The sequence below is a fragment of the Periplaneta americana genome, chromosome 1, assembly GCF_040183065.1.
Source record: "Periplaneta americana isolate PAMFEO1 chromosome 1, P.americana_PAMFEO1_priV1, whole genome shotgun sequence".
Taxonomy (NCBI): Eukaryota; Metazoa; Arthropoda; class Insecta; order Blattodea; family Blattidae; genus Periplaneta; species Periplaneta americana.
This window is the reverse complement of record NC_091117.1, coordinates 37,572,965-37,598,795: the sequence shown is the minus strand read 5'-3', so window position 1 is coordinate 37,598,795 and position 25,831 is coordinate 37,572,965.

Sequence of the window (25,831 nt, the reverse complement as noted above, 5' to 3'; positions counted from 1 at the left end):
CCACGGGTCGAGTGCCACTATCAAGCCGCAGATTCAATTTACAGGCTGTCCTGGACTTACTGTTCATTCCCTTCGATAGGTAATTCCCTTCCCTACTGGAGAGATGGTGCAACATCCATCCGACTCTATCTACAGATAAAGCCTTTCGAGTTCATCCCCAAGCGACAATCCAAAGTGAAATACTTTCACCTTGTGCGGAGACAAATTTAAAGCACTGATGATCCTCACGTTCTAAATGTAGTAACCGAAGGCGTAGGCCTAAAATTTCATTGTACGTGTATCAGAATTGAAATAAAATGAGAGATTTATCTAATCTAAACCCTACTTCAAGGATTTCAGAGGTAATTTTGAGTTGGTGCTTCTACAAAAAATATACAGTCTATAGTAAGCAGATGTTTCAATGTACAAACGTAAACAATTATTCATCAGTTGAGCTATAAAAATATAATACAAAGCAAGTAAGTTAATTCAATTTACAAGCATAAGCTATACAGATTACAATTCAATTTACAGGATATAGCCTACAATACATCAGCCAAGCTGATAATAAAAGGTTAAAATTCAATTTACAAGCATAGTTTATTTGAGCTATATAAAACTGTACATTTCATATGAAGTAGATTAATTCCATTTATAATCATAAACATTTCATCGGTTGAGCTATACAGACTACAATTCAATTTACAACATATACATTTATTTCACCAGCCAAGCTATACAAAAATATACAATACATAGCAAACAGATAATTCAATTTACAAGCATATTTTAATTGAGCTGTACAAAATTGTACAATTCATATCAAGTAGATTAATTTAATTTACAAGCATAAACAGTTCATCGGTTGAACTATTCAATTTACAGCATATACAATTCAGGAGTTAAGCTATACAGAAATATATAGGCCTAATATATAGTAAACAAATAATTCTATTTACAAGCATATTTTAGTTGAGCTATACAATATTGTACAATTCATATCAAGTGGATTAATTCAATTTACAATCATAAGCATAGTCTATACTGACTACTAGTCAATTTACAGCATATATATATATTTATTTATGTATTTATTTATTTATTTATTTATTTCATTAGCCAAGCTATACAAAAATATACAATACACAATAAACAATTTAATTTACAAGCATATTTTAATTGAGCTATACAAAATTGTATAATTCATATGAAGTAGATTAATTAAATTTGCAAGCATAAACAATTCATCAGTTGAACTATTCAATTTGCAGCATATACAATTCAGGAGTTAAGCTATACAGAAATATATAGGCCTAATACATAGTAAACAAATAATTAAATTTACAAGCATATTTTTGTTGACCTGTACAATATTGTGCAATTTATATCGAGCAGATTAATTCAATTAAACAATTCATCAGTGAGCTATACAGATTACTATTCAATTTACAACATATACAATTCCTGAGTTAAGCTATAATAAAAATATACAATACATAGTAAACAGATAATTCAATTTACAAGCATATTTTAGTTGAGCTATACAATATTGTGCAATTTATATCAAGTAGATTAATTCAATTAAACAATTCATCAGTGAGCTATACAGACTACTATTCAATTTACAACATATACAATTCCTGAGTTAAGCTATATAAAAATATACAATACATAGTAAACAGATAATTCAATTTACAAGCATATTTTAGTTGAGCTATACAGACTACTAGTCAATTTACAGCATATACAATTCATCAGTTAAGCTATACAATAGGCTATATAGTAAACAGATTAATTCAATTTACAAGTATTTTTTAGTATACAAAATTGTACAATTCATATTAAGTAGATTAATTCAATTTACAAGCATAAAGAATTCATCAGTTATGTAGAAGGTATAATTATATTATGTAGAGATTTAGTTAATTCTGTTCTAAACCTTTTCTCAAGGTCCTTCAAAGCTTTAATATAATTAGGCAGTACATTGAAGACAGGAATAGACAGTACATGAATAGTGAACTCCTTCGTTGTGATGTCCTAGTGACGTTCGACATTAGCAGTACATACTACGTACTACGGTTGCCTGTGCCCTTAAAGATGAAAATAATAAATTGTTCTGAAACGCTCAAAACATTCAGTTTCAAACGAGATAGCGCCCTCACACTGCTATGGAGTTTAATTTTCGGCTGGTATCAGATACTAGAGGACAGGTGGATGATAAACCCTCTTCATTATGTAGGATACTGTTCAGTGCTTTGTGTAATTTTAATTAAAAATTACGCTCGACAATAAGATAAAAAAAGTCTACTGCCAAACATTCACTGTAATGATTAGCACCGTACTAACAAAATTTGATTACTTTATTAGCAATGGAAGCTTAGTTGGTTCATCATTTTACAATTAAAAGCAGTGCCCTCGGTTTAATGGCTATAGGATGGGATGGGATTAACAGCAAGGTAGGCGATCCTCTATATTCAGATTTTTCTACAACGAGGCACATATGCATGACAGAATTTAAAAATCCGAGCTGAGAGGCTTATACACTATGCATAAGGTCTAAATATCCGAGCCACCTTCTTGTTTTAACTCAATTGTTTATGAATGCTTTCGCCTGAATGTTTGTGTTTATATGAAACCTCATGCATTTTTTTCATATTCTGTATTCTTGTAACATTAATACCTTGCGTCGACAGATAACGTTAAGTATCTGCTTTCCGCTAAGTTCGAATCCTTGAGAGACCAAGTGGCAGTTTTTTTTTTTTTTTTTTTTTTAGAAATGCGCCAATTTTCCTCGTTAGCATTCCTTCATGTTTTGATTTACCGGTAATCATTTATATCAGTCTTGCGATGGTGACTAATATTTGCGGGCGAGAGCTATTTTCTGCCCGCAGCGCGCGCGCGCGGAGCTCTTTTACCTTAAACATTGCTAAAGGATGTACAGATCTTAGAACACAGCGCATTATGACGGAACAAAGGCGCTCATACAATAAAGTTTCAAGGAAGAGTGGAACATACAATATTTATGCTTCGAACATGGTGATGAAGTCCAGTGTTTGTGTAAAAAAAAAAAAAATATAATTTGCAAAAAAAGCAACATAAAACGGCATTATGAGACACAACATTAAAAAAAATATAGCCTAGGCATTATTCAGGAGAAGAGAGAAATAAACTGATTTCGGAATTGACATCGAAGATAAATTAATTAACATTTGGGTCAGTAGATTGTATCTAGATTCCTTTTATTTCTTTATTTTAAATGTATTGTTGATGTTTTATTTGTTGCTTGTTTCTGGATATTTACTTTTATTAGACTACGTGTTTCTTTAATTTAGAAATAATATTTTATCTTTGATTGCACTTTAACTTGTACTATTACTAAGCTCAAAAAGCCAATTCACTTTTATTCCAATAACTATTTTCAAGATTTTGAGCAAATATGAACTAAACATTTTGAAAACTTAGATGCAAGGAGCTTTTTTTAGTAACGTCAATATAAAATATACTTAAAAATATAATTTCAAAACTATTAGACCTAATTGCACCAAATTTTGTACATATATTATTATAGATCTGTTTATATAGTTTAAATTTCACAAATTTTTGGCTGAAAAGTGTGAAAGTTTTAAAAGTCATACATATCCCCTTAAATGATTGACCCCAAAAATTACGATGGCTCTCAATATCTTGATTTAATCAATTTGTTTTTTGTGTTACGTGCATCTCACAAATCACTCTAAGAAAACTCATTACATAATCACGACTGGAGAGTAAGGACTACATTTTCACAATCATACAATCAATATTGTCGTTATTATTTTTTTCAACAGATACTCAGAAGTACTTAGAGATCACACACGTCGAGCAGGTAGACCCTATTAGTTTCTCCTAACCAATGAAGTCAAGTATTTACATAATAAATAATTCCTTTTAACAAGAACATGGTTTACATACAATTAACTTTTCGTATTTCTCTTTTTGTTCCTAAAACACCCTTCCCATTGCGATTTGTTTATATATGTACATGTATATTAAATAACTGAATAATTAGCCCTATTACATAGCCAGAAATTTAGTAACGCAAATTATTATAATAATTGCTGCCTTTATTCGCTGCATGTGCATGTACATCCCTGTTGTCTACATTACAGTGGATGCGCTATGCGCTCGTGATCAAGGTCGAGCTCTTCTACCGTGATTGGGAGCTAATATCGTCTCATCCCTGATTTATATGAACAAAACCCTCAATTTTATACGTTGGTAATATAAAAAAAAATATATTATTAACTGCATAAATTAACGTAGGTACAGCCAGTGCCAGTGTTTTTGGCGCGTATCTTTGAGTAAAAAGCCAGTCCAGTGAGCACTTGTTGCCAGTGCAGTTGAGAACGTTACCACCCAACACATCACGTCAGCAATCTGCCAACTGATGAATTGTCAGTCTAATTCTCCGCTGACTGCGTCAAAGCCAAGACACTCGCACTTTGTGTTTCTGGGGTGTGTCCTTGAGTGCACTGTTCAATCAGTGGCATCTATTACCATTTCGGATGAGAAAGATATCACCTCCTGGATAGATGTGACGTCTACAATCTGCCAATCACAATTGTCAGCTTCCTCGCCCACAGACTATGGCAAAGATAAGATACTCGCTCTCAACGTTCCCATTACTTATTTCACGCGCCAGAAACGATGGCTTTGATTTTAAAGGTATCCTTTCCTCATACCCTTAAAGCGCCTGGGAGGCGCAGTGGTAGAGCTCCACACTTTCATCACTTCGGCACTATAAACTTTTCGCTGTTATAATAATCCAACAGTAAACAATAGCACGTGACTAAAATGAAGCTTGATTGGCCGCAGTTTCGCGCCACCGATTCTTAGTACGTAATCCCGCCCACTGTTGTACATTCTGTTTCATATTAAACATTTTCTGTTACTCTTCAAAACAGTCCTAACGTCACTACTAGGCATAAGTTTTCTTACGGAACAGTTATCTAACTTAATTAACTTATTTTAAACTTGGTAAATGATCACGATGATGATGATTTTTAGTTGATTATTGCTTAGGACACTAGCTGAAAAAAGCAGCCTACTGAAAGATGCACTGGAAGGAGTGGTGAACGGGGAAGAGTTCGCGGCAAAAAAAAAAAGTTATCACATGATAGACGACATTAAGATACGGTCTTCTTTTTCAAATATTGGCTTCACCACTGAAATTCTCCATTCTTCTACTTTAAACGTTAGGATAAAAAAATACACTTTACACAATTTATCAGTAGTGAGAATATTTTGCTTTCTGTTCTGTATGTCAGTTACAGTACTGTATCACACCGTAGCATTTTCGATGAATTTGATTGAAATGGCGATAATGGATATTGAAATGGAGAGTGACTATGGAGCGACAGACAGAAACCTTAGATTTGTCTACCACAAATACGCCAAGGTTGATATTCGAACCCCAGTTTGCAGTTATCGTAGGCCAGTGCTTTACTCTCACATAAGCGTTTGAGTCCCCTTAAGTGATATGTTCAAAGATAATGTAGCGAGTGATGAGATTATAGTTTTATTTGACGTTACTTTGAATACAACCTTTGTTTATCCAGACAATATTCAAAGGCGGTAAATGGCTGTCTGTGTTCACGAGCCACTGATTCTGTAGAGGTCGTGAATATTTCGCGTCGTGAAGGTGCATTGGTGAGCAGGACCTAGGACAATCATGCTTTCATAATCTCATTATTAAAGGAAGGTGAGAGGTCAGCATCCCAGACAAAGAACGTTTAATAGAGCTCAAAGTTAACGCTCTAAAGAGAGATATATCTGTTTCGATTGAAGCTTGATAGATCTGAGGGTCTTTAAAAAAATAGTCGGTGATAAAATGAGAGAAAAAGAAATTGAAAAAGAAAGGAAGAACGTCTAAAGAAGAGTACAAGGGAAATATCAGTATGAATATAGAAGAGAAAAGAAAGAGGTGGAGGAAATACAAAGAAAAATTGAAGGAAGGGAAATAGGCTAAGAAAAATAATAAGTTAATAACAATGAAGGAGAAACTTATAACATAGTTTTAAAAAATAAATGTGATAGAGGAAATATAAGGAAAGGAAAACAAATAATAAATGGATAACGAAAGATCTGACTAAAGAAATAAATTAAAATATTAAAAATACGTAAAACAGAAGAAAAGATGTTGAAAATACAAGAAGAGGTAGGAAAATGAATAACGGAGAAATAAAAGTCGACTCACTAAAATACGAGTAGTGGAGTAAAATAGTAAGATAATGAAAATAAGAGGAAAGGTAAATGAAGATAAGACGAGAACAATTACATCTAAAAATTATAACGGAGTAAATATAAGAACTATTTAAAGAAGAAATAAAATTATAGTGAGTAATTAGAAAGAAATGCAAAAAGAAAACGCTTTTTCATCTATTCCCAGAGACAATAATGTAAAGGACTAAGGTGTGGAGAACTTGATGGCCAATGAACATTACCATCGCGACCGATCCATTGTTCAAGAAATATTAAAATATAGAGGATGTGTCACCCGATGGCTATAATGTGTATATCATATCTTTTGTTAGGCTTTCATTCAACCAGTAAATGTAGTCAATAAGTCATTTGTCCCTCCTCTGTGCTTTGTGTAGGACTTTTTATGCGTAACATTCAAATAGCTGTATCTGCACACCCATTGAAAATTGGACACACATTTATATAAACTATACTACTTTTATAAAAAAAATAATACCTTATGTTTTTACTACTACTAAAATAAACTTAACTTTTACCTTTTCGTTGGGTTTTGCCGGTATCATTGTTTTTTTTTCTAATTGGTTATTTTACGACGTTTTATCAACTCCTTTGGTTGTCTAGCTTCTGAGTGAGATGGTGATAATACCAGCATAATGAGTCAAGGACCCAGCGCCGAAAGTTTCCCAGCATTTGCCCTTAATGAGTCGAAGGAAAACCCCGCAAAAAACCTCAACCACTTAACTTGTCCCAACCAGGATTTGAATCCTGGCCCGCTCGTTGCACGGTCAGACATTGTAACCGTTACTCCACAGCGGTAGACGGCATTTCTCTTCCAATATGAGTTTTATACTCTATCCCACTGAATCGTTTACTATTCCATTCCCGGTTTTTGCTATATTTGCACAGAACATTACTGATCACCAGAGTTTCTTTCATGTCTAGAGATTACAAAAAATCTCACACTAAACTCGTACAAGTGGAAAGGACGTACTTGGATCTTACGTCTTAACTCACTGCTCTTGGACGTACTTTATATTTTACATATTTTATGTAACTAAATTTAAGACCTGAACTGACAAACAGCGCAAGTCCAAAATTTACCGAGTTGATTTTTTTTACGTGACATATGTTATTTTTTTTTTTGTATTATAGGATGCCATTCTATCCCAAATCCGAATCTAAGTCTGTGTTTTTAATCATACTTACTTAGTTACTTACGGCCTTTAAGGAACCCGGAGGTTCATTCCCGCCCTCACATAAGCCCGCCATAGGTCCCTATCCAGAGCAAGATTAATCCAGTCCCTACCATCATATCCCACCTTCCTAAAATCCATTTTAATATTATCCTCCCCAAAGGTCTTATTCCCTCCGGCTTCCCAACTAACACACTATATGCATTTCTGTGTTTTCAATCATACAAATATTAACTGCAATGCTGTTTTATTGGAAGCTTTTACATTGTCTTTGCTCTCCTGAACAATTTACTTCAATGGACTTGGGATATTTATCAGTTCAGGTCTTCAATATAAGCTTGAAATAAGAGATATGAATTGGTTGTCTGTGGACATCGGCGATGGAAAATAGGCTTTTTATCAGCAAAAAATTCAAAAGTAAAATTTTTGGGACTTAGGATCCCTAGATTTTTCACTCTTTAACTATTAAAATAAAAATAATTCATTCATTCGTTCATTCATTCATTCATTCATTCATTCATTCATTCATTCATTCATTCATTCATTCATTCATTCATTCATTCATTCATTCATTTCAAATGGTGCAAGTGAATTACAGACGTTAGGTAATTGTTTTCGGTTAATATATTCTCATCACGCCACATCGTTAACCTGAACATTGATGTTTGTTTGTGATTAAATTGACGCAATATCGGGTACCATCCATTCGGAATGAAATCCACAACGACGAGGAAATACGAGGGGATATGTATAATTTGTTTGCATTTCCACTGTTTAACCTGTACAGCCATCGACTGTGAACAGCAGATAACCTATTCGACCGGCGTACATTTCGTCCCTTACCTCGTTAACAAACATTCCTCAATTACGATGCACCCTCAAGTTTCGTACAGTCCTCACGTGACAGATTCGGACACTATGAACAAGCCTTGATCTCGTGGCCAAATTCTTTGTTCTCATACCAAGGTTTTCCAAATCTTGGACGATAGTGCGTTGATTTAACGCTTTTAGTTTCTTTAGTAGTAGGCCTACTATTACTAGTATTTATTTATTTAACCTGGTAGAGATAAGTCCGTCAGGCCTTCTCTGCCCCTCTACCAGGGGATTACAACTCTAATATGAACAATAAAATTATAATTAATATTAAATTTACAATTACAATTACAATAAAAATTAAAGTACGACAAGATTGCCTGAGTAATGAAAGCTAGACGTTTTGTCATAGAAGTTAAGAACAAAGAATATTTTTGTATTTACTGAATTACAAATTAAACCAAAAATAACAAAATTCTATAGTGATGAAATTACCGGATATTGAAAAATTTTGTGATAAATTAAGAGAACTATTTACAAGAAACCATGTCTAAACGAGTCTCAATTACTGACCAAGTGCCTAGTAAGTTTGCGTTTGAATTCAATTTTATTTCGACATTCCCTGATGCTAGCAGGTAACGAATTCCAGAGTCTTGGCAGGGCTATTGTGAAAGAGGATGAGTATGAGGAGGTGCGATGGGATGGTATTGTTAGTATTGTTTCATGGCGAGAGAGCGTGTTCAGATTATGGTGGGAAGAAAGGTAAGTGAAGCGAGACGACAGGTACGAAGGAATAGAAGAGTTCAAGATTTCGAAGAGAAGTAGAAGTGAATGTAAATTTCTTTTCTTATCTAGTTTAAGCCAACCTATTGTTCCCAGGGATGGGGCAATATGTTCATATTTACGAACATTGCTTACAAAACGTACACACAAATTATGAGAACGTTGAAGTTTCGTTTTGTTGTCGCTGGAAAGGTCAGTCAGTAAAATGTCAGCATAGTCAAAATAGGGAAATACAAGCGTCTGCACAAGGGACATTTTTAAGCTAGAGGGAAGATGAACATTTATCTTTTTTAGCATATGAATAATAGAATGTACTTTTCTGCAGGTTTCTGTGATTTGCATGTCCCAGTTGAGATTATTATCCATGTGAATGCCAAGATTTTTTACCGAAGAACTGAAAGGGATACTGACCTGATAAATTCTTTTACATTCCATAATGACCTTACGTTTTCATGTTCTACTCTTTGTAACCATGTTGTTCATTTTTAATCTCTCATTTAATAAGAGAGGAGCCACCGACGTAGCTTAGGCGACTAAGGCGCTTGCCTGCCGATACGGAGTTGCGCTCGGGCGCGGGTTCGATTCCTTCGTGGGCTGATTACCTGATAGGGGTTTTTCCTATGTTTTCCCCAACTGTACGGCATATGTCAGGTAATCTGTGACGAATCCTCGGCCTCATCTCGCTGTCATCAATTCCATAGACGCTAAATAACCTCGTAATTGACACAGCGTCGTTAAAGAACCAACTAAAAAAAACAAGAGAACAGTCGATCATAACACACTACTGTCATCTAGCGGAGTATTTGTAGTGCTGAGACGGTACAATAATACATTTTCAAGAGATTAAGTCAATTAACATTTTATTGTACAGGGACATCATTTTATTTTTACTTCAATTTTTATTGTACCTGCGTTTCTAAATGTACTTGACTCCCATCCCTTTCACTAATGTCTTTGCTAACGTCAGTCACACAAACTTACGGCCGCTGTTGCTAGCAGTGAAATAAACAGTACAGAGTACAGTGTGTTTCAGAAATATGTTGCATTTTCTATAGAAGAAAAAGCTTATATTATTGAAGTTTATTTTCACACAGGTATGGTGTGTAGCATAACTAAATTTATCTGTGTGGACTGAGCACAAGTGAAGATTAGAGTTACCGAAAGTACGGTACCCTATAATATGGTATGGTACTTAACAGCATTATTTAAACAAGAGTTTTATTTTACTATTTGTAGGTATGAAGGACGATGATGGAAACTGGAATTACAATATAACCGAATGTGAACAACAGTTTTTCTTTTCTTTTTCACAAATTCCTGATTATATCATTACAGAATATTTTCGTAGAAATGTCATTAATCTGGTAGATAAATTTAGAGCAACAGAGTGTACAGAAAGGAAGAAAAGTGTAAGATGGCCAACAAAGGTGACAGAAGATGCTGTAGAAGATGCTAGAGAAAGGATGCAGCGAGGTCCTAATAAATCGATCAAGAAGTTATCTGTAGAAATTGGGGTTTCTTACGGAAGTGCTCACAAAATTCTCAGGAATAAATTAGGTTAGTAATATGCTGAATAAAGTAGACATTACATAATGTATATCGCCTGAAGACTTGAGCTTGTGAAAAAAAAAATTGTTACTATTCTACTGTTTTTTTATATAAAATACTGTAAAGTAATGACCAAACTGAAAATCGTAATACTGTATTTCCCTGTAACATAAATGGATACATTACTTTTCTCTCCTCCTATAGCTAGTAAAATGATTTCTTTACATATTGCACTAGCAACTCCAAACTCCTGTAATGGAAGGGGGGTAACAGTGTTTCCGAGTATAGCCAGGTTAATGTTAAAAATGTTAGTAAAAATAAAGTGATGTCCCTGTATTAGAGTACTTTATTTCTTCTAATCCTTATATAGAGGGAAATACAGTATTACGATTTTTAGTTTGATCATTACTTTTACAGTATTTTTTCAAAAAACAGTACAGTGGTAACTTTTTTTTTTCACAAACTCAAGTCTTCAGGCGGTTATATACATTATGTAATGTCTACTTTATTCAGCATATTACTAACCTAATTTATTCCTGAGAATTTTGTGAGCACTTCCGTAAGAAACCCCAATTTCTACAGCTAACTTCTTGACCGACTTATTAGGATCTCGCTGCATCCTTTCTCTAGCATCTTCTTTCACTATATTACACTTTTCTTTCTTTCTATACACTCTGTTACTCTAAATTTATCTACCAGATTGATGACATTCCTACGAAAATATTCCGTAATGATATAATCAGCAAATTGTGAAAAAAACTGTTGTTCACATTCGGTTATATTGTAATTCCAGTTTCCATCATCGTCCTTCATACCTACAAACAGTAAAACAAAACTCTTGTTTAAATAATGCTGTTAAGTACCGGTACCATATTATAGGGTACCGTACTTTCGGTAACTCTAATCTTCACTTGTGCTCAGTCCACACAGATAAATTCAGTTATCCTACACACGATACCTGTGTGAAAATAAACTTCAATAATATAAGCAGTCCACACCTGTGGAGTAACGGTCAGTGCGTCTGGCTGCGAAACCAGGTGGCCCGGGTTCGAATCCCGGTCGGGGCAAGTTATCTGGTTGAGGTATTTTCCGGGGGTTTCCCTCAACCCAATACGAGCAAATGCTGGGTAACTATCGGTGCTGGACCCCGGACCCATGTCACCGGCATTATCACCTTTATATCATTCAGACGCTAAATAACCTAGATATTGATACAGAGTCGTAAAATAACCAAATAAAATTTAAAAAAATAATAATAACTTATATGCTCTTTCTTCTATAGAAAAATGCAACATATTTCTGAAACACACTGTACTCTCTACTGTTTATTTCACTGCTAGCAACAGCGGCCATATGTTTGTGCGACTCACGTTAGCGAGGACATTAGTGAAAGGGGTGGGAGTCAAGCACATTTTGAAACGCAGGTACAATAAAAATTGAAGTAAAAATAAAATGATGTCCCTGTACTTTCTTATGTGTAATCGTGTAATAATCAATTAAATCCCACTAGAGTTTTTATTTTCTCTAGATAAATCAAAACCTCTAGTGAGATTACCGTAGATAGATGAATTTCCACCTTTGTCCTTCAGTTACGCATAATGGAAGGTTTTAAAATATCTAAATTACCCATAGATCTCCACGCCTGTGTGAAAGCTGTAAAAGAGTATTGGCCGCCTGCACTCAGCCCTTGCATTGAGACTCATCTTCCACTCGGGTTGATTTCCCGCTTCAATGATCCTTGCATCACTTCATTTTCGCAGCCGTATCCTTGAACCTTTAGCTGTTTGTTAAGCAACTACTGTGGATGCTTCCCCTTTAAACCAAGAGTTCGGGGCTCGGCGCTGTTGGACCAGATCCAGAATATAGTGTGATTTAGCGCTCTCTGAGCTCGTTCGCTGGCTAGCGGAGCGGGAACCCGGTTTCTGATAGCGCTCGAATAGAACTAGGCTTCTGATATTAGGAATACGTCACAAAGGTTTTTTCTGTTTTCCAAAATCAAGGCGGTAAAATCCTGTGAAGTTGTTTTTTTTTTAAGCAAGTACAAATAAATACTTGACCGAAGAGCTTTCCGCGGCGGATCGGGTGTTTATAGCCCGTGGGGCGGCAGGTCTAATCATCGTACAACCTGAGCCGTGACAAATGGTCTTTGCATAAAGTGGGAATGTATCCAAATGGCAGGCGGCACTTATGCGTATGAAAGGAAATGTTTGCAGAGTATGTCTGTAGCTGGCTGAGCGCCAAGCCCGCGAGAATAAAAACTGATGAAATGTAACTGCATACAATTGGTCGAGTTTTTCCGATTTGCCTCTCGTGTTCCGTTGCATCGATTGTTGTCATTGCTGGTGGTGCAAATATTAGTTTACATGTATAATATATGTTTCCCTGTGTATATACGCTTGTCTATTTGTGCGTATGTACATATATACTTGCCCGTATATATAGTAGTATTATGTACGAATGCATAATATATTATCGTACATCTGTGTGCTTACGTCTTTATACAGAATGAACAATAATTCGCTCTATGCAAGCCACCACACAATTAACCATTGCCAAGTATGTCCAGATTAAAGGGTTGATAGCAAAAACTGGAGAAATACAGAATATTAATTTTTCAGAACACGAAAAAAACTATTCCTCACGTTTCTCATTTATAGTATAATAATCTGACATATTTAATGTATGTATTTCATACATCTTATGCGGATGACGTGAATATGTTAGGAGAAAATCCACAAACGATTAGGGAAAACGCGGAAATTCTAGTTGAAACAAGTAAAGCGATAGGGTTGGAAGTAAATCCCGAAAAGACTAAGTATATGATTATGTCTCGTGACCAGAATATTCTACGAAATGGAACTATAAAAATTGGAGATTTATCCTTCGAAGAGGTGGGAAAATTCAAATATCTTGGAGCAACAGTAACAAATATAAACGACACTCGGGAGAAAATTAAACGCAGAATAAATATGGGAAATGCGTGTTATTATTCGGTTGAGAAGCTTTTGTCATCTAGTCTGCTGTCAAAAAATCTGAAAGTTAGAATTTATAAAACAGTTATATTACCGGTTGTTCTGTATGGTTGTGAAACTTGGACTCTCACTTTCAGAGAGGAACAGAGATTAAGGGTGTTTGAGAATAAGGTTCTTAGGAAAATATTTGGGGCTAAGAGGGATGAAGTCACAGGAGAATGGAGAAAGTTACACAACGCAGAGCTGCACGCATTGTATACTTCACCTGACATAATTAGGAACATAAAATCCAGACGCTTGAGATGGGCAGGACATGTAGCACGTATGGGTGAATCCAGAAATGTATATAGAGTGTTAGTTGGGAGGCCGGAGGGAAAAAGACCTTTAGGGAGGCCGAGACGTAGGTGGGAATATAATATTAAAATGGATTTGAGGGAGGTGGGATATGATGTTAGAGACTGGATTAATCTTGCTCAGGATAGGGACCAATGGCGGGCTTATGTGAGGGCGGCAATGAACCTCCGGGTTCCTTAAAAGCCAGTAAGTAAGTAAGTTAGTAAGTAAGTATTTCATATATCTTCCAACTTTGGTAAAAAGTGTCACTGTTCTCTTTTGTATGGTTTCTTGGAAAAAAAAAAAAACTTTCAGCCTTTGAATTCTTGCCACGTCAGGTAGGCCTATATCAAGTACCGAAAAATAATTATTCTAATAACAATAAACTATGCTGAATAAAAATATTATTATTATTATTATTATTATTATTATTATTATTATTATTATTATTATTATTATAGCTGTTTTCACACGTATTGGAATCAGTTTCGCAATATGATTTATATGTTTTTCACCTTTAACTTTGACATTTTTTATTTTGTTTTCCTTCTTTTCTTTCCTCTTTCTCTTATTTGGCCATTGCATATTTCGACCAGGTTCATTTTGATGATCAGTCATTTGTAAAACGAAATATTTAATCAGTAACATCGACAGTAACAATAATAATTTGCAATAATTGTATTGGTTTTGTAATTTATTATCATAATACAGTAACGACAAAACGGAGTGTAATGTCTCTCAAAATACACTTTTTACATTCTCATTTGGATTTCTTTCGTCCTAATTTTAGAGCGTTAAGGGACTATGGTAAACTATGGTATTCACTTAACTTTAACCCTTGCTTTTTCCGTTTTTAATAAATGGCGCTTGGCCCACTATGGCTCTGAACCCTTCAAATAATACTACTGTATTATTAATAATAACAATCAAGGTTTTATTTCATATACCGTCTATGCTTATCCTTTTAACAAATTTATTGGTTTTTCAATACTTTGTTACATATCTTTTGAATTGAACGTTTTCGGCGCTATTGAGCCATCATCAGAACCATTTATGCCCATATGCATGATAAAGGTACACATATAATGCAATACAAATAAACCCAAATAATATCAAATAACATGATTCTATGTAAAACATTGAATATATGGCGATATTACATTATTATATAAAACTGGCTATATAAGCCACATTCAAGTGTTAAAATATTGATGTTAAAATTATTACATGATAAGCTTTAAAATTGTAAAACAATTGTAGTTATCGGGTTGATGTCTGTGTGGAATTCCAAATCTGATATTGGTTAGATGCGACAACTGTGGGGGAAGAAAATATCAAATGTAATATCTATACTCAACATTGTTAGTTGAATTCGTATAGCTTTACTCTACGACATAGTCAATTAATTCCTTTTGTATAACTCTTACACAAAAAAATCCGGTCTTATAAATTTTCAGTAACATTTTATTTAACAGATAACTGTTCCGTTCGCTTGCGTACACATTATCTCTCTACGAGATGTTCTGTATTTAGATTCATGTAACTTATTAAGATCATGGTAATAATAGCATTGTGATTTTTATGTACACTTTGTTCTGGTATTGTACATCACTTTCCATTGTAATTTGAGTATAGATATTACATTTGATATTTTCTTCCCCAACAGTTGTCGCATCTAACCAATATCAGATTTGGAATTCCACATAGACATCAACCCGATAACTACAATTGTTTTACAATTTTAAAGCTTATCATGTAATAATTTTAACATCAATATTTTAACACTTGAATGTGGCTTATATAGCCGGTTTTATATAATAATGTAATGTCGCCATATATTTAATGTTTTACATAGAATCATGTTATTTGATATTATTTGGGTTTATTTGTATTGCATTATATGTGTACCTTTATCATGCATATGGGCATAAATGGTTGTGAGGATGTCTCTATAGAGCCGAAGACGTTCAGTTCAAAATATATGTAACAAAGTATTGAAAAACCAATAAATTTGTTAAAAGGATAAGCATAGGCGGTATCTATACTAATAATAAATCTGTAGCCGAAATTTTTCTGGTAATTTTCGATTTTACAAAAATAATGGGTCCTAACATATATAATTAATCACCCTGAAACCGAAAATCGCTTTTTTTGACATTTTTGTTTGTATGTCTGTCTGTCTGTCTGTCTGTCTGTCTGTCTGTATGTATGTTTGTTACCTTTTCATACGATAATGGCTGAACGGATTTCGATGAAAATTGGAATATAAATTAAGTTCGTTGTAACTTAGATTTTAGGCTATATGGCATTCAAAATACATTATTTAAAAGAGGGGTTATAAGGGGGCCTGAATTAAATAAATCGAAATATCTCGCTTATTATTGATTTTTGTGAAAAATGTTACATAACAAAAGTTTCTTTAAAAATAATTCTCGATAAGTTTTATTCGTTGAAAAAATTTTGATAGGACTGAAATTTAATGAGATAAATGAGTTTAAAAATTAAAATAACTGCCATCTAAGGCCGTGTAATGAATTAAAAAACAAATGACTTCGTCTATAAGGGGCCTTGGACAGCAACAATCGAAAGCTATGAAAGATAGCCTACAGATAATGTTTCTGTATTTGTATGAAGTAATATCGGAAGCTAAATTAACCGATTTGTATAATTAATTATTAATTCACCACTGGAAAGTGTAGTTTCTCTAGATGGACATAATGCTATAATGTTATTACAGTAACTTCTGAGTGAATCGAGGACAGGTAAGATTAAAATAGCTTCTTATGCACAGAAAACTTGATAGGCTATTCTGTACATTCGTTTCCTGTATTTCCTAAAATAATTTTTATGACCAAATGAGTGGTCTCTGGATCAAAATGATCGCATTTTAATTATGCAAATACAATTTAAATTAAGTAACATAATAAACGATTTATCCTTATATCAAACACGAATGTTCCCTGGATCAAATGTCATATTTTAATTATGTAATTACTTTATATTTATTTCTAACGGGTGCAGCGGAGCGCACGGGTACGGCTAGTATGAAATAAAACCTTGATTATTATTATTAATAAATCAGCTTATCAGTCTCAACATGCCTTTTAAAAATTACTACTGTATTAGGTTTCATCCGAAAATTTGTTTTGATATCTTAGGAAGACCACGATACAACCTTAGACAAGATAAGTTTCGACAACAACGATGAAGGCAAACATCCATTCTCTTGGTTGAGATCGTACCCACATCGTCTCCTTAACCGCCGCGTACACCGCAGCCGCCATAACTGCGTTTAACAGAATGTAAATAATGTAATTAGTGAGAACAATGGAGGGGACTGTATAGGTGCAGCTCTGGTCTGGTGCTCATAGCTGAGATAATTAATCAGAGGAGTTTCTTCCAGTCCAGATGGCAGTTGTTTAAACTTCTTTGTTTTGTAGCCTATTAAATTTCCTGTCCCGAAAATTGGGAGTAATGAAATCGGTATACAGCTCCGGTGATAAATGGGGAAATAAGTTTTAATTGTGCTCTGAATTTGCATATGTTAAAGCTGAGGTTAGGAGCTGTGATATGCAATTTCACAATAGACCCGTGCATTTTTAAAGGTCGTCTAATTTATTACATCTTTCAAACGTAGTTTCTGTAACCGACAGTATTTTTAAGTTTGTCATGTGAATAAAAGATTTCTAAAATGCGTATATCGGTGGTTATTGCTAGAACTGTAACAGATCATATTATTTTAATGGTATTATTATGACTATTATTATTACTACTTACTTACTTACTTACTTACTTACTTACTTACTTAATTACTTACTTACTTACTGGCTTTTAAGGAACCCGTAGGTTCATTGCCGCCCTCACATAAGCCCGCCATCGGTCCCTATCCTGTGCAAGATTAATCCAGTCTCTACCATCATATCCTACCTCCCTCAAATCCATTTTAATATTATCTTCCCATCTACGTCTCGGCCTCCCTAAAGGTCTTTTTCCCTCCGGTCTCCCAACTAACACTCTATATGCATTTCTGGATTCGCCCATACGTCCTACATGTCCTGCCCATCTCAAACGTCTGGATTTTATGTTCCTAATTATGTCAGGTGAAGTATACAATGCGTGCAGCTCTGCGTTGTGTAACTTTCTCCATTCTCCTGTAACTTCATCCCTCTTAGCCCCAAATATTTTCCTAAGAACCTTATTCTCAAACACCCTTAACCTATGTTCCTCTCTCAGAGTGAGAGTCCAAGTTTCACAACCATACAGAACAACCGGTAATATAACTGTTTTATAAATTCTAACTTTCAGACTTTTTGACAGAAGACTAGATGACAAAAGCTTCTCAACCGAATAATAACAGGCATTTCCCATATTTATTCTGCGTTTAATTTCCTCCCGAGTGTCATTTATATTTGTTACTGTTGCTGCAAGATATTTGAATTTTTCCACCTCTTCGAAGGACTATTATTATTATTATTATTATTATTATTATTATTATTATTATTATTATTATTGTTATTATTATTATTATTAGTCTTATTTAACGACGTTCTATCAATTATTGATTTATTTACTGTCGATAGAATTTGTGATAGAAAGATGATATTTCGTAAGATGAGACCGAAGGTTCGCAATAGATTATCTGACATTCTCCTTGCAGTTGGAGAGACTTTCTGGAAAAATCCTAACAAGGTAATCAACCCAAACGAGAATGAAACCTATGCCCGAGCGCAATTCCGGATGAGTAGGAAAATGCGCTACCGTCTGAGCTACACCGCTGGTTTTATTATTATTATTATTATTATTATTATTATTATTATTATTATTATTATTATTATTATTATTAGAGGAAATGTTACAAACATGAAATAGAAGTACAAATATGAAATAGTGTCATATACGACCTGAGACCTGTTGTATTCTAGCGGAAGCCTTCCCAATTACTACCTACTAGTACTTTCTTTCACGGGAATGTGCTAGTTTGCAGTTAGAAGCTGAACTGTTGAAAACTTTGTCATTATTGGTTTTTCGAGGAAAGTGAAAATTTTCGCTGTAAGTTTTTTTCTTGAATATACATTGTATAATCATAATTACATTATAACTAGTGGCTTGTGCAGCAAATACTGCTGCAAACTAAGTTCGTTAGACGTTCAAATAAAAATTTTTCAGATTTATTTTCAATGAAGAATACTTGTCTTTTTGATAGTTACTTGCTTCCATAATAATGAAACATACTCCCTCTGAATGGATTTTTTTTAGGCCAAATACTTTTTCTTGAACCTATCCAACTTCAGTTTTTGAGTTTCAACGCGAAAACGCAAGTATCAATGTCAGGACGATATCAGTAGCTATTTCAGGTCATTGTGGATTGTAGGCAAAAGTTAAAAATAATGTCAGGTTTGCTAAGCTTTCGAACAATAGCATTTTCGTATAGCTGCTGCATGTAGAACTTGAAATGTAGAGCGTAAAATCATTTTATCCTACTAAGAGATCTTGCTGAAATTATCTGGAGACTACAAAATTTTCTAGGCCTCTTATTTTATCAGTAAGTAATACCTTTTTATATAGTTTCCTTAGGAACTGTAATTTTTGCGCTCTCTCGAGCCAATACTGAAGACAATGACACAGATCAATATCTACACTACACCGCCATGAAAAAGACCCAACCCCACTGGGTTAATAACTATAAAAATATTTGATTTTTAATAACAATATTATTATCTTACTTAAGTTTTGTAGTTATATATAGCAGTCACTCAGTAAATTATAGAAATGAAGATCTAAATTAAAATATTCTCTACATTTACTTACATAACCTCAAAACGTTTCACTTTCATGTCATCAATATAGCATCAATATTATGTACAATTAATGAAAAATAGATGCATCATGATATTAACTATAATAATATTTAATTTCTAATGATAATAATGTCATCAAACCTCCTCAAGTTTCGTAGATTTGAATATCCAATACACAGCTGTACTCAGAAAATTATTATACGTACACTGCAGAAACAGTTTTTAATAACAAATTGAATTGAGCTCTAAATATGTCGGCAATCCTGCAGGTCATGGCCTTCGTGTAATAGCCTATTGTTTATTGTAGTGTGTGTTTTGTTCTGAAATTCAATCAAGTCGGCCGTGATTCGATAAAATTACTTCTCAAAACTGACAACAAATGGATTTTGGAAAATAGGACAATCATGTAGGAAAATTGATATTTCACTGAAAACTACTACTTTTCCGAAAAACTTTAGGTTCTAAGCTTCAAAATGAGGGGCGATTTATTAAAATCCGTTCAGCCGTTTTCCCGTAATTTCCATTACCAGTTCAAATTATATATATAGATTACACTGCCAGTCGAAAGTTTTCGATCAGCTATGAAAACAACCATATACTTTACTTCAGTGTACAAACACATCGGAAAAACTAAATATACCAACAAAATAAATATTTTCTCTCTCTAGCATTATGATATGATATAATATCCAAAACGAAATCCCTGCTTTAACCACAAATCCATAGTTGTGCTAGCTGGACATTCTTAAACAGAAATAATTTTTGTTATATAACAATGTATGTTTAATTGATTTAATTTTTAAATTACGAATTAAATATAAGTATGTCACAAATATGAACTACTAGTATTATTAGTATTCCATCTTTATACCCTGGTTTTCTGTTTCGTTACTAGTGCTGACATCTGCAGGAGGAGGGAAAACCTCACCTTCCAACAAACTTAGAAAACAGTTGAATGAAAAGGCAATGTAAGATGCCATGAAAGAACTTCAAGAAAAGACTTGAGAAACGATTAATCTGATTCAGTGTTACGACGATCTATTTCTTACTGTGTAAACGTTAATAAAATCTATGAATTCCAACCGATTTTGCTAATTATTTCAGAAAATGTTAAATACGATTTTTCTATCAAAAGGCATACAAATATTCTTTGTACACTGGGAAAACACCATCAAATGAAGATGCTGAATGCTTGTTCTGTGCTTTTCTTAGTAGAGGCCATTTTGACTTTGTAATTTTGTTAATCTTGTAACTTGTTAATAGTATTCCATATTTGTACTTTCATTTTTATGAGGGAAATAAGTTAAATTTTGAGGAAATTATTTTTCCTAACGTTTTATAACAACTTACGGACTTCTGAGATCGATATACCATTCACAGGTACATTCAAAAATAAGCAGAACGATACTTTACGATCGGTAGTCAAAACATGTATGTTCCAAAAGGAAAAAAACAATGTGGTATTCCATATTTGTACCTCTTCCTGCATTAGTATTCTCATTATAATTCTTTCGTTGAAGCAAAATTGACGTAGCGAGAACATTCAACCGTGTACTGTAGAAATAATTATCAGCTATTGACATCGTTGGAGACATGAAGTAAAATATTAAAAATTTATGTAAAATTGATGCATAAATAAATAAACATTTCCGCAAATACATGAACACACGTACCAGGCCAATAATCCATAATAAAGATGCTATATTCACACTCAGATATGCAAAACGAAACCTGAATGCTGAGATCTAAGGACATCCTTGGCATCAACTCCTTTGATTTGATTACCTGGTTGGGTTTTTCCGAGGTTTTCCCCAAACCAAAAGGTAAATGCCGGGTAATATTTTGGCGAATCCTCGGACCTCACCTCATCTCACTGCATCTCGCCAAAATATTGTAAAAAAAATTGCACAAAATTGTAAAAATTGTAGAAAATTACTAAATTGTAAAACTATAAAAATTTGTAAAAATTGTAATTGTAATATTGTAAAATTTTGACTTGTTCCACATCTTAAAGCTTCATTGCTCATGTAAGATCTATGGAATAAAGTAAATAAATGAATGAATGAATGAATGAATGAAAGGATGATCTGGAAGGATCAAAAATTAATTTTTCAAGAATGCCGCGCTGAAGATGTCAAAGGCAACTTTATTTTATAAACTTGTTGAGAAAAGAGACTAGGGAAGACTACATAGCAGATAGAGAGATGAATTTTAACATTAGAGCACATTTTGCATGGCTGACATATTCACTGAAGCATTACGATGATGATGATAATAATAATAATAATAATAATAATAATATAATAATAATAATAAATTTTGTCTTATTCACACTAGTACCTTCTCCTTGTGCTTCCCTCTTGATAAGATTTTAAATTTTGTAGGAAACTGTAGTTCCCCGAGAAAGTCCTTTTTTTCGCCACAAATTTCAGTTAAACTTGTCAGTCAGAATTTTAATTCCATCTCTAGTCTGTCCGCTTTTCTGCTGTCGGTGCACTCATTTCCTTGTTATTTTATTAGTATAAGAAAATGTAGACAACTTTGTCTTGATACTAAAGCCTGTTTTTGTTAACGTGGGAAGTTCTGCGAGACACAAATTCCCACTTCCCTCTGTCGAAGAAAACTTGTCACCAGGTGCAAGTCTGAGGTCTTTGTCAGGTTCTTGGTTTCCCGTCTTTAGGCTGGAAGTTAAGCCATTAAAGGATAAGTTGGCGCTTGAAACGTGTCTGATGGTTTTGCGTGCATACGGTTCCCATGCAAGAAAATGCCACAGTGCCGGAATGGCGTCAAAGAGCAATGTGCTTATGACGCCCTCTAAATACATTGCACCTCACTTAATGAATGTAATAAGATTCATTTGGTTTCAGCTCTGGTTTCTATCGCAGTTTCAAAGCCTATTTATTAATGAAGTAGGCCTACTGCTTGAAATTCACGTCCCACAGACCTATACACAATAATAATAATAATAATAATAATAATAATAATAATAATAATAATAATAATAATAATAATAATAATAATAATAATAATGTGGAATTAACGGGATGAGAAATTCTTCTGTTTTTGCATCACGTCAAATATACAGACACATCCATTGCTTTGAAGCTATTTATTTATTTATTTACTCTTCATCATCACGGAAGCCATGGAAAAGTGACTCTACAGCAGCCGTGGCGAAAATGTGATCGTGAGCCGAGCCACTGTGTAGTCTGCAACATGCATAGCACCTATGGAGGGAAGCGGATACTCGAAGGGGAAGTGAAGCAACTATCTGACTTATTAACGGATTTTCATTTTCCTTACGTCGAGCACTTAAATATAATTTTATACAGTATAAAGTTACAAACTAATATTTAGTACGTGTAATGAAGAAAGAAATGAATAAGAAAACATAGGACACATTATCACAACCTAAAATTAATTGCCTTCAGAATGTCTCTGCGACAGAGTTTCAAAATGAGGAATTATGTCACTTACTGCCAGTCGTAGTTGATCACGAAGGTATTTGTCTGTCAGTCGTGATCTAAATTTGGTTTTTACTATTTCCGTTGTTGATAATAATGTTTTACAAATGTAAGTTGTAGCGAACATGGCTTCAACAGAGCAAGCGAAAGAACGAAGCTTCGGATATTACTAATAATAATAATAATAATAATAATAATAATAATAATAATAATAATAATAACACTTAACATTTTAATGTTTCATGAGTGACGTGTAGTATAATGCCCTTTTATGTTATACAACCGTTTTCCTGGTAATATTTGTGAACAAGTCATACATTTAATATTCTCATCATATTGGCAGCAAAAAAATGCGTCCTCCCATCCTACTTGAAACTTTCGTTTTTGTAGAGGTACATGGTTTCGAGAGAGACATTGCGACGATACGCCACTCGCTGGTCAGAGACAAATACAAATGGAACGGAGTTTGACTCCAGTGAGTGAGAGGGTGAGGGTTGGGGGTAGGTAGGAACCAAGAGAAGTGCATAGCTATCATTGCGAGCCACAATGTACTCGCGAGTCACATTTTCGCCACGGCTGCTCTACAGAGACTGAAGGTCAAATTTTTCGTTGAGGCCCACTATTAAGGTAGACGCTCACTTACCCGAAAAAATTCGTTCGTTGCGTTCGGATTTTTATTATAGTATCGCTCACTTGTCCGCATTTCCGAATGAATCATCAAATGTTGTAATTTACCGCTGTAATGCATTATTTCATTGTAGTGTTCTGAACTGAACCTGGAAATAAAATGAATAGCTTCTATAACTTAAACTAATTAGGACATACCTGGTTAATTTAGTATTTTCCCAATCTCACCTCATAATCCCCTGGTAGAGGGGCAGAGAAGGCCTGACGGCCTTATCTCTACCAGGTTAAATAAATAAATCTAATCTAAATCTAATCTAATCTACTTCTTTTTGCACATTACATTGCTATAATTCTAATTTGATAAATTGTAAAGCTCTTCATGCTGTTGGACTAACAAAATAAGCTTCACATCATCCATTTCATTTATACTTACTTACAAATGGCTTTTAAGGAACCCGCAGGTTCATTGTCGACCTCACATAAGCCCGCCATCGGTCCCTATCCTGTGCAAGATTAATCCAGTCTCTATCATCATATCCTACCTCCCTCAATTGCTGTGGTCGTGCCAGAGAATCAGTCCCATTCCGAGGCTTATCTGAAGGATTCGTAACAAGCTGGGTTGTTAGCCCTTCGCCCAACCCCCAAGCTGGAGGACCACCCCTCATCGGCTATCCGCGACTGCTTATTGAATATAATCACAGCTGCCCTCCATATCTGGAGGCCGTCTCCTCTATCCGCAACCTGAGGACGCGCCATGCCATGGTGATAGGGACCCACAATACATGGGCATTTCATTTATGCCTTCAATATTACCGCGATTGGAGGCCTTGCAATGGGTATATTTGCCACCCAACAGGCTTCCACTGATTTTACTCCACTACCAACCTAAAGGTAGAAGGAATGTTGGACGTCCGATGACAAGGTGGAGAGACTTGATCTCTTGATGTGGAAACAGGCCTAAGGCCTAATTCCATGATGTAGAGGAAGATGAAGATTCTTTATTTCGATCTTAGACCATACGGAAATCCGTTCAGAATTCTCTGGCCAGAATTCTGATCGGAATTCGGTCATGCGGGCAGAGGCGATACGGCCAAATAATGCAAATAATAAAAATCCAAACGCGCCGTACGGTTCATAATAGATGTCATCAATCACTTTGGCAACTGTGAAGTACTTTTGTATAGCAGTGTAGGGACACATCTGATTCCTAAGCTTCACTATGAGCGGTACTCGAATACGTATAATGTATGAGGTGTATAAATTGGCAGTGTGGTGGCCTATCAGTTCAGGCAGAACATGCAATGACTCAGTGCGTCATATTCATTGTAAACGAATCAATCATTATAATTTATTTTAGCCGATTTATTGACTCCAATTCTTTGATTTTTATCCACAATATATACAGTATTTCATTCCTGTGGTTAGATAAGTGGTAATATAAGAAGTCATTGCTCTCTCTGAAGACTGTTGAGAGCTTCGACGTGATAGTCTGTGCCCCGTCCAGCGTCTAAAATTGAATCGCTAAGCCCGATTCCATCAATTAAAGCCTGCGCTGAAGAGTGATTTGATAGCTCTTTGCTGGAAATTGATCTGCTGACCTAGGAAGTCTCTCGCTGTTAAGACGGAGGAGAGCTCTTACTGACAACATGCGCCTGCACTTGAGATTTCCATATCTACGACCAAATCTCGAGCACGAGATGTGCTAAATATAGGCCTATGCTCTTGCATAAGAATTACTGAAGGACTTCTGTTATCGGGCTTACAAGACAAGGACTTTCAGTACTTAGTATTGTCGTCGTCATGATCTCTATAATTATCGTTAACATTATAATAGAAATATCGTTTATTATTATTATTCTTATCGTCCTCATCATTGACATTGTCTTTTTCTATTTCATCGACAAAATAATCTTTCCCTAGATCACTGACATCATCTTCGCGTTCAATATCACCCTAGATCATATATGCAAGAGATAGATAGGCCTTATAGACTTTGACGTTAACAACTTTTGTCAGGTTTACTACGCTGCCATCTAGTTGTTACATAAGGAGTCATGTCCTAATTCCCATTTGAATTGCAT